This window comes from Zingiber officinale, chromosome 11B (assembly GCF_018446385.1).
Source record: "Zingiber officinale cultivar Zhangliang chromosome 11B, Zo_v1.1, whole genome shotgun sequence".
Taxonomy (NCBI): Eukaryota; Viridiplantae; Streptophyta; class Magnoliopsida; order Zingiberales; family Zingiberaceae; genus Zingiber; species Zingiber officinale.
The window spans coordinates 52,402,591-52,412,268 of NC_056007.1; the positions used below are offsets into that span (position 1 = coordinate 52,402,591).

Consider the following 9,678-nt stretch of genomic DNA (forward strand, 5'->3'; position numbering starts at 1 on the left):
TCCAGAGAATCAGTCTTCCGGATCGCTATAAAATGTGCAGATTTGGTTAATCGGTCAACGATTACCCAAATCGCATCATGGCATCGTCGAGTCCTAGGCAATCCTACCACAAAATCCATAGTAATATGCTCCCACTTCCACTCTGGAATAGGGATCCTCCGAAGTAAACCAGCAGGTCTCTGGTGCTCAGCCTTCACCTGCTGACAGACAAGACATCTAGCTACAAAATCTGCGATGTCTTTCTTCATGCCGTTCCACCAATAGGAACGTCTCAAATCGCGATACATACGAGTCCCACCTGGGTGGATAGCGAATCTAGAACGATGAGCCTCTTGAAATAACTCCTCCTTGACCGGGTGAGACTGAGGTACACATAATCTGCCTCGGAAATAAACAATCCCCTCATCATCTCGTGTAAACTCGGTCTGCTGTCCGGAAGCTATCTGGCTGCTAATGAACCGTAAATGCTGATCTCCGGCCTGGGCCTCTCGTATCCTCATCCTGATCGACGACTGAGCAACCATGGTAACAAGAATACCCTGCTCTGTCCGTCCCTGCTCCTCAAGGCCCAACTCGGAGAATCCCTGAATCAAGTCCGTGACTAAAACTCGGTGACAAGCTAAAGTCCCTCTGGACTTCCTGCTAAGTGCATCAGCAACCACATTAGCTTTACCCGGATGGTAGCTAATAGTACAATCATAATCCTTCAGGAACTCCATCCATCTCCTCTGTCGGAGATTGAGTTCCTTCTGTGTGAAAATATATTTGAGACTCTTATGATCAGTAAGAATCTCAAAAGTAATACCATAAAGATGATGTCGCCAAATCTTCAAAGCAAAGATAATAGCGGCTAGCTCTAAATCATGTACTGGGTAGTTCTTCTCATGCTCCTTCAACTGACGAGAAGCATAAGAGACTACCCTACCATGCTGCATCAATACAGTGCCCAAGCCCTGAAGAGATGCGTCTGTATAAAGTATGAATCCGTCATCACCAGAAGGTAAAACCAAGACTGGTGCTGATACTAATCTCCGCTTCAGCTCCTGGAAGCTGGTCTCACAAGCCTCTGACCACGTGAATTTCACGCCTTTCCGGGTCAGACGTGTCAACGGCATAGCAATGCTGGAGAAACCCTCAACGAATCGTCGGTAATATCCAGCCAAGCCCAAGAAACTGCGAATCTCCTGGACTGACTTCGGCTGCTCCCAGCTGGTGATAGCCTCGATCTTCTGAGGATCTACTGAAATACCTCGGCTAGAAACCACTTGTCCTAGAAAACCGACTGAGGAAAGCCAAAATGCACACTTGCTGAACTTCGCATACAGATGATGTCGTCGAAGAGTCTCCAAGACTATGCGAAGGTGCTGCGCATGTTCCTCCTCGGAACGTGAATAGATCAATATGTCATCGATAAATACAATCACAAACTGATCCAAATACTCCAAAAAGATACGGTTCATCAAATCCATAAATACTACTGGAGCATTGGTAAGCCCAAATGGCATTACCAAAAACTCGTAATGTCCGTATCTGGTGCGGAATGCTGTCTTCTGAATATCAGAATCTCTGACTCTCAGCTGATGATATCTAGATCGCAGATCAATCTTGGAATACACTGATGTATCTCTAAGCTGATCAAATAAATCCTCAATCCGTGGCAAGGGGTACTTATTTCTGATAGTCACTACATTCAGCTGCCTATAATCGATGCACAACCTCAGAGTACCATCCTTCTTCCTGACGAATAGTACTGGAGACCCCCACGGAGATACACTAGGGCGAATAAATCCCCTATCTAATAACTCCTGGAGTTGGACCTTTAGTTCGTCCAACTCTTTCGGTGCCATACGATACGGAGCTTTCGATGCTGGTGCAGTCCCTGGAATCAGCTTAATAGCAAACTCCACTTGCCTTCGAGGAGGCAAACCTGGAAGCTCATCTGGAAATACGTCTGGATACTCCCGGACCACCGGAACGTCTGAGAGCTGAGAACTACTGCTGTCGTCAGTATTAATCAAGGATAATAGAAATCCCTGACATCCATGTGATAGCAGTTTCTGCGCCTGTATCGCAGAAATGGTCGATATCCCATCGTCTCTGATGCCAGTGAAATCCCAAGAGGGTTGGTTCGGAGGTCGAAACGTAACCACCCTCTTCTGGCAATCAACTATGGCATGATAAGCGGACAGCCAATCCATACCCAGGATAATATCGAACTCGACCATCTCCAGTACTAACAAATCTACAGTGAGTATAATGCTACCAAAATCTAACGGACAACCTCTGACCTCCTGAGTGACATCTAAGGTATCACCAGATGGTAAGGAGACGGTCAGTCGTCGAGATCTATGAGAAGGTAGTCTACCAATCTCTCTCACAAATGCACAAGATATAAAAGAATGTGAACTACCTGTATCAATTAGCATGTCAGCAGAAAATGCATAAAGTAAAACCGTACCGCGGAAAACGGATCCGTCGACATCCTCTCGGATGACCGCGTGAACTCCAAATCCGATGTCGGCGGTGGTAGGCGGTAGCCGCCAAAGGCTGTCGGTCGAGCACCGCCAGTCGAGTCTTGGATCTTGAGTCGAGGGGCTATGGGCTGTATGTCTTGGCGGTGGTCAGAATCGAGCGCCAATGGGTGGTAATCGCATCACAGGTTAGATCTTTGAGGTCCCGAAATAGAACTCGGGACTCCATAAGGGCCTTGAGCGCTCGACCACAATGCCATAAGCAAGGGGCCGTCTTCTGCTGGCGATCGAAGATTGGGCTTCATGAGTCCCGGATGACCAAAATTTCCTCCATGGCAAAAACCCCGGAGGCTATATCGAGTCTTCAACAATCTCGGCTCACGTGCAGGCGGTTTGCGATCGTCCCAAAGTACACGTGAGGTGATGTGATCTCGGGATCATCAGTGCGAAAGGGTCACCGGTGGATTTCTGTTACTGCTGGGCGGTGGGAAGGTCGAGATGAAGATCGCCCCGACTTACGGGTGGCGGATGACCCGGTACTCGACCCGTCTGAGTGCTCTGCCCCGCAGCCCGATCTGCTGGCTCTGTCCGGAAGTCCGATCAGTCTGCTTCCTCTTCTTATCTGCATTCACTCTCCGATGAGTAGACTCAATCATGAGAGCTCTATCCAGTGTCTCGGTGTATGATGAAGTACTAAAGCCAGAAATCTTCAGCTGAAGATGCCCGTCTAGTCCCTGGACAAACTGAAGCATACGAGATCTGTCATCGGTAACTAACCCAGAACAGAACCTGGCCAACCGATTAAATTCAGCATTATACTCCATCACTGAGCGGTTATTCTGCCGCAGACTAAGAAAATCCTGCCGAAGAGTCATCTGAAATGCTCGGGGAAAATACTGACTCTCGAATGCCTCCCTAAATCTCATCCAGGTAATATGCTGGTCACCTATAATGGAGCGCTGTGTGTCCCACCAGATCTCTGCCCCATCTCGTAGGTGGTAAGCAGCCAGCTCGGCCTTCTCCCACTCGGAGCAGGCCATGTAAAATAATGTCCGCTCCATAGTCTCAATCCAGGACTGAGCTATGCTCGGATCAGTCTCCCCGCGGAATAATGTGAATCGGCTCTTCGCCGACTCTGCTAAGGCTGGGATCCGTGCACGTGCTGTAATTATATCAGTGGGAATCGCTGCAGCACTGGGCAGAACCACTGGGACTGCTCCTCTGGGTAGTACTGATGGCGGTACTACTGAGTAGACATATGTAGGGGCCACTGAAGGTACGGTGGGTGGTACCGGGTAAGAAACAGCCGGTACTGCCGGTACGGGTGCCGAATATGTAGTAATCGGCACATATGTCTGCGGTGCCGAGTACGCGGTAGCAGGCATAGCTAGAGAGGGTGTCAGGTACTCTGCGGGTACAGCTGATGGGGGAGGTGCTGAATATACCGACGGTGGTACCACTGGTGGTACAGTCGAGGTAGGTACCTCTGACGTCGGAACTATCGGGATCTGATACGCAGACGTACCCACAATGACCGGAGGAGTCTGCCCCTGACGGGCAGGCTCAGCCCTAGCAGACCTCTCTGAAGACTCTGTCTCAGGAGAATCTAACGGCCTCTTACGTGGCCGCCCACGTCTCGGTGCCGGTACACGTGTAGGTGGCATATCTGTAAAGAAATGTTACCCAGATATCACTACAGGTATAAGAACTGAAAAATTACCTAAATTACCTATTTGCCGTCTGGAGATATCCTGTCGCTGCTTAGCCCCAAATAGAACTTCGTCAAAATACCTCGGAATTCCGAAACGAGTAAGTCGACGAAAATCCATACAAATCCAAAATACCGAGAAATGCTCACGAAAGTAAGCCTCGTAAATCCGAAACCCGACAAGTAGGTATCGCAAAACTTTGCTCTAATACCAAATAAATTGGTATCAGATAAAATCCCAAAAATCTAGATACGCACACAAACTCCAGGACACAAAAATACAAAATCGGAGCCTAGCTCTGATACCAAATAAATTGTCACGCCCCAGGTAGTCCCTGTCCGAAGAAATTTCGGCAGCATCTCCCCTGTACGGGTGACAATATGAATCCAGAATACATATATCTATACCTCGGCCACACACGGCCGGAACAATACAATACAAATAAGAAACAAACCACGCAGTTTATATCAACATTCCACACAATTCAATATAAAATCAATCCACGCAGTTTAATAAGGAAAGACGATAAAGAATCTCAAAGATATATGTAAACAGCCTACTCCACTACAACGAAGAAAACCAATTCACGAAGTAATGAAAATACAACCGCAGCGGAAAACAAAAGTAGCAAACCCGAATGTTCAATGTAAAGTCCACAATACAAACCCACATCACAAGTATACGTATAAAAGCGAATACATAAAACGATATCTAGAAATCCTCGCGACCAAGGGGCTAGCGACGGGAATCTCTCCTGACGGCCTCAACCTGAAAAATAGTAACAACGGGGTGAGTTCAAGAACTCAGCAGGTAAACCAATAGACATGTACAGCAATATATATCCACCAGTAAAAACCTAAGGTACAGTCTCCTAAACCATAGGATCAATAGTACAGTTCTCTAACCATACAACCTACAGTACAGTTTCCTAACAGTACAACCTACGGTACAGTCTCCTAACAATATAACAGATATGCATAACTAAAATAAACTGTAATAACCAGCAATAGGCATAAAGTACCGTCTATAGCAAGAAAAATAAGAAAATGCATAACTGAAATAAACTGTACTCACCTGCGAGGCTTGTGCAACTGACTGTGAACATACATAGATAAAAATAGTCAGAGCAAAAGCATATAACCTGTATGCATGTCAATCATATGCAATCACCAAAATGCATCAATCATAAATAATGCAATCTGTGCATATGATGCAAATGACATGTCCTGGTCACCCCTACTGCCATGCTCAGCCGTCTCACATACAATGGTGAGACCGAGTGGGTAGGGCTGTGACAATCGTGCACTCTGCCGTCACTACCCCTGATGAGTGACCGAGTGGACGGGATGTTGTCGGAGTACACCTATCCTCCTGCCTCAAACATAGTGAGGGAGCGTAACGCTCTCATCTCCCGGTACGCAATGACGGGGAGGGACCCCGGTGTGCTACCACGCTCCTGTCACGCTACCCATGAGCGTCCTAGCGGAGCACTACCGGACAATCTACCCTACACACCCTGAGTGCTGTGCCACTACCCATGCAGTGAACACGTTGTGTGCGGGTCCATGTAGCCTGCCGACGAGCTCAACAATAATGGAGTCGTCAATCGCCCAGCATGCAATCATGCAATATGGTGCATGCGGCTACAGTATGTCATACCTGAACATAGCCTCCTCCATATATGTGTGTGCCCAAAAGGTAAACGCATATATATAACCATGATATAAACAGCATAAATCCAAAGACATCACATATAACAATGATGTAAGTATCATGAATCCAAGAGCATGTATCACACATGTAAAGCAACTAATCCAGTAGAGTAAAGCACTATAGATATGCATCTCTATGAACATATATACACATGACAAGAGATAAAATATCCAATCCTGAAGTAAAGCAACTAGCAGATGAAGCATGTGATAGGTATCAACTAGCTAAGACCAGGGAAGAAATAATCTACTATCTACCACTAGTAAATATATATAAGCTACACATATCATAAGACATTATCAAAAGATAAGTCAAAGGGTACCCGCCTCAAATAGAAGGTACAATCCAAATCCGAATTCAACGTCGAGACGCCTGTCTCAAATCAGACTCCTACGTCAAACAACATATATATTTTATTTAGCTAAATCCACATGAATAGCTAAATAAAATCTCTAACACTAAATTATGGTAAAACCCTAATCCACAATCTCAACTTACCAATTTAAATCTAATGGTCGATTAGGGTTAGTTATCTAATCCCTAATCACCAATTAGATTAGAAATCCAACGGTTGACTAGGGTTAATTACCCTAACCCTAACCATTTCATTAGATTTCTTCTACACAATTAAATCTACACACATGTATTAACTAATCATGGATTAATCCAATGCATTTCTAATCCAATACATGAATCAAATTCATCTAGAATAAGATCATCAAACTAATATCCAATTTCAATACATGATCTACAACAAGATCAATTATCCTATTCCTTACCTCGAATCCAAGGTGATCACCAATAGATCACAACCAAAGGGGTTGCTGCCGGTTAGGGAAAGCTGCTGGATACACCTCAAAGATCACAATCCCAGCCTCACAGCAACAGAACTCACCTCACTGATCGGATCAAGAGAAGAGGTCAACAAGCAGATCACTGATCTCAAATCAAGCAATCCAAGACATCAATCAACCCTTCAATCCTCTGCCCAACAACTCAATTGATCCCATCATCATCAACCGAAACCTAAATCAATCACGAGAAGATGAGGATCAAGGATAGAGTATCGGTAGCAGAGAAGAAGACCTAAGCTTACCTCAATCGATCGTCTCCAGAAAACGTCGCCCCATCCGATCCGTGAAGCAACGTACCAGGAATTCTTCTGTCCCCAAATTAACAAGAACGAAGATTGGATCCAAGATCTGATATAGGATCGCTGCCCATTAGAGAGTAAGAGAGCAGAATCGAGGAAGAACTCAAAGCTAGGGCACAAATCTGAGCAATGGAAAAGAGGAAGATCGGTCGCTTACCCTCAAGACCCTAATGTTCCTTCCACGCTGACGATCGGGTGGATCTGGATCGATCCAGTAGCGTCGGATCGGGGAAGCAAGGTCGGCTAGAGGAGATGCGACGCCATGCCTGCGATCCGGAGAGGAGCAGCGCCGCCTGGATCTGTGCTCAACGGCCGCCGACGCTGGTAAAGGAAGATCGCCGGAGCTGGAGCCTTGCTCCCGTCGCCGTCGCTCGTCCGAGAGAGAGAGAACAGAGAAGGAAGAAGGGGAGATCGGGGAAGAAGAGATCGGGATCGTGAGGGTCGGGTGGATCGGCGATTTGGGGGGGGGGGGGAAGAAAAGAAATAAAGGAATTTATAATTAAATCTTTTCCTCACCTAAACGGGTATCCCAAACAGGCTTTATCCGTACCCGTTAATTGATCCCCTCAAAACCCGTCATACGAGCTCCGAAAAATTCCCAGAAAATTTCTAAAATTTCGTAAAAATTTTGTAAGGCTATTTCTTAAATAACCCTATTATTTAAATTTTTCTGAGATCTCACAGATAGGTTTGGTTCAGGTCATTTGACTTGAACCTCTTGGTATTTATGTTATAGATAGGGCTTTTAAGGTCTAGAATGTAGAGTCCATTCATCAGAGGTGCACTACAATAGAACATATCTTTTAAATAAATAGAACAACATTTGTCCTTTATTATAAAAGAGAACCCTTTCTTGTCCAAACAAGAAACTAATATAATGTTCTTAGTTAAGGCAGGCACATAACAACATTCATCTAATTCTAGTATAAGCCCAGAGGGTAGAGATAGATAGTAAGTTCCTATAGCAACAGCAACAACCCGTGCTCCATTGCCTACTCGTAGGTCTATCTCGCCCTTCGTCAATGCTCTGCTATTTCTCAACGCTTGTACATTAGTACAAATGTGAGAAGCACATCCGATATCTAATACCCACGATGAAGAAATAGAGAGGTTGACTTCTATAACATTTATACCTGAAGTAGAAATCTTATTTCTCTTCTTCTTAAGATCTTTCAGGTATCCTATGCAGTTCCTCTTCCAGTGCCTTGCTTGTCCTTGATACAGTTGACGAAGATGCTCAACCATATCATAAGCGCCCATTAACTTGTGTTGCTTCTGAAGCTCAGAGTTTATGGTCGCGAGCATAAGACAGGACACATCTAATGCGTCATCTTGATGCGTCTTGTAAGCATCTCGGTCAGCTCGCGTGGCAGTGGCAGGAGGAGCCTCCGGAATGGGCTGCTCCAGAACGTACAGTTTACGTTCTTGGGTGAGAACTATTCTCAGGTTCCTGTACCAGTCCAGGAAATTTGCTCCGTTGAGCTTGTCCTTCTCAAGGATAGAACGCAGGGAGAAAGAGTTCGTATTCGACGTCATGGTTATCTACAACAGAAAAATGCAGAAATAAATATCATATTCTTTTAAATCATTTAATTAGGCCTTTAACTAAATGATGCTCCCACTGAATTCTATAATTCATGTGGGACAAGATCCACATCATACTACGCTTTGAGTTAGCTTTGGCTAAATCGCCCAAGACTTAGTATGATCGGTAGGTAATGATTTACCAATTACATCTCTATGCAACTCTTGTTTATTGGATCATTATCAGCAGTTATATTAAAACTTGAGTAGGCTTTGGCTAATACGCCCAAGAATTAATATAAATGTGATTTATGTCATATCTTTCCAACCGTTGGAAGAATGCCTATAGTTGTACTCGATCCAACCGAGTTAACTAGGAATACTCAATCTAATTGAGTTTGTACTCGCCCATGCGTTGATAAGCGGGACCAAGATTGTCCCTCCGTACCCTACTAAGATAATATGTGTTGCTCTGCTTTGGCAGATTCAACAACACATGTGATCGAGAGGTAGTGATAGGTATCACGGCACGGTAGGCATTAGAGTTGACACGATTTAGATCTAATCTAATCGTCGATATGTATAAAATACGTGATAGATCTAATCTAATCGAAAGGGTGCATTTTGTACACGATTTAGATCTAATCTAATCGTTAGGCACTAATTAATTACTAATCATGCATCACATACACACAAGCAATTAATTAAATTTATTTATGATTAGTCATGGCCCTAGTACGATTTTCTCAAGCCAATGAGAAGATCGGATGGTCAACCTAAGGTCAACAGCTTCTCAAGTTCCTCCCTTTGACCACCTTGTGTTGCTCGCGCCCTCCTCGTAACTCCGTCTCGAGTGGACCTTCCACCGCTCCAATTTTGTACATTACAATTTTGAAACTCGAGTTACATTCGAGTCTAAACTAATTTACAACAAGAATAAATGGAGAAAGGCACAACGCGCAGGTCGCGTATCAAATATACAACACACACAACACAAATGACGGCGCATAGGCCGTAATATGAATTACAACACAAATCCAATCAGATTGGGTCTTTTTGGGCCATGACTATCACAAATTATACATAATTCTAAATTATGTAATTTCCA

The 9,678-nt window shown here is 44.7% G+C and overlaps 1 long non-coding RNA gene across 1 annotated transcript; it reads right to left on the bottom strand.

Moving 5' to 3' along the window:
* Nucleotides 1-6,227: 6,227 nt before the first annotated feature.
* On the bottom strand, nt 6,228-7,305 carry LOC122035339. Its single transcript, XR_006126949.1, has 4 exons — nt 7,204-7,305; nt 6,990-7,095; nt 6,673-6,919; nt 6,228-6,283 (listed from the first exon to the last, which is right to left on the bottom strand). It is a non-coding gene; the product is annotated as an uncharacterized LOC122035339 (long non-coding RNA).
* Between the last annotated feature and the right edge of the window lie 2,373 nt (nt 7,306-9,678).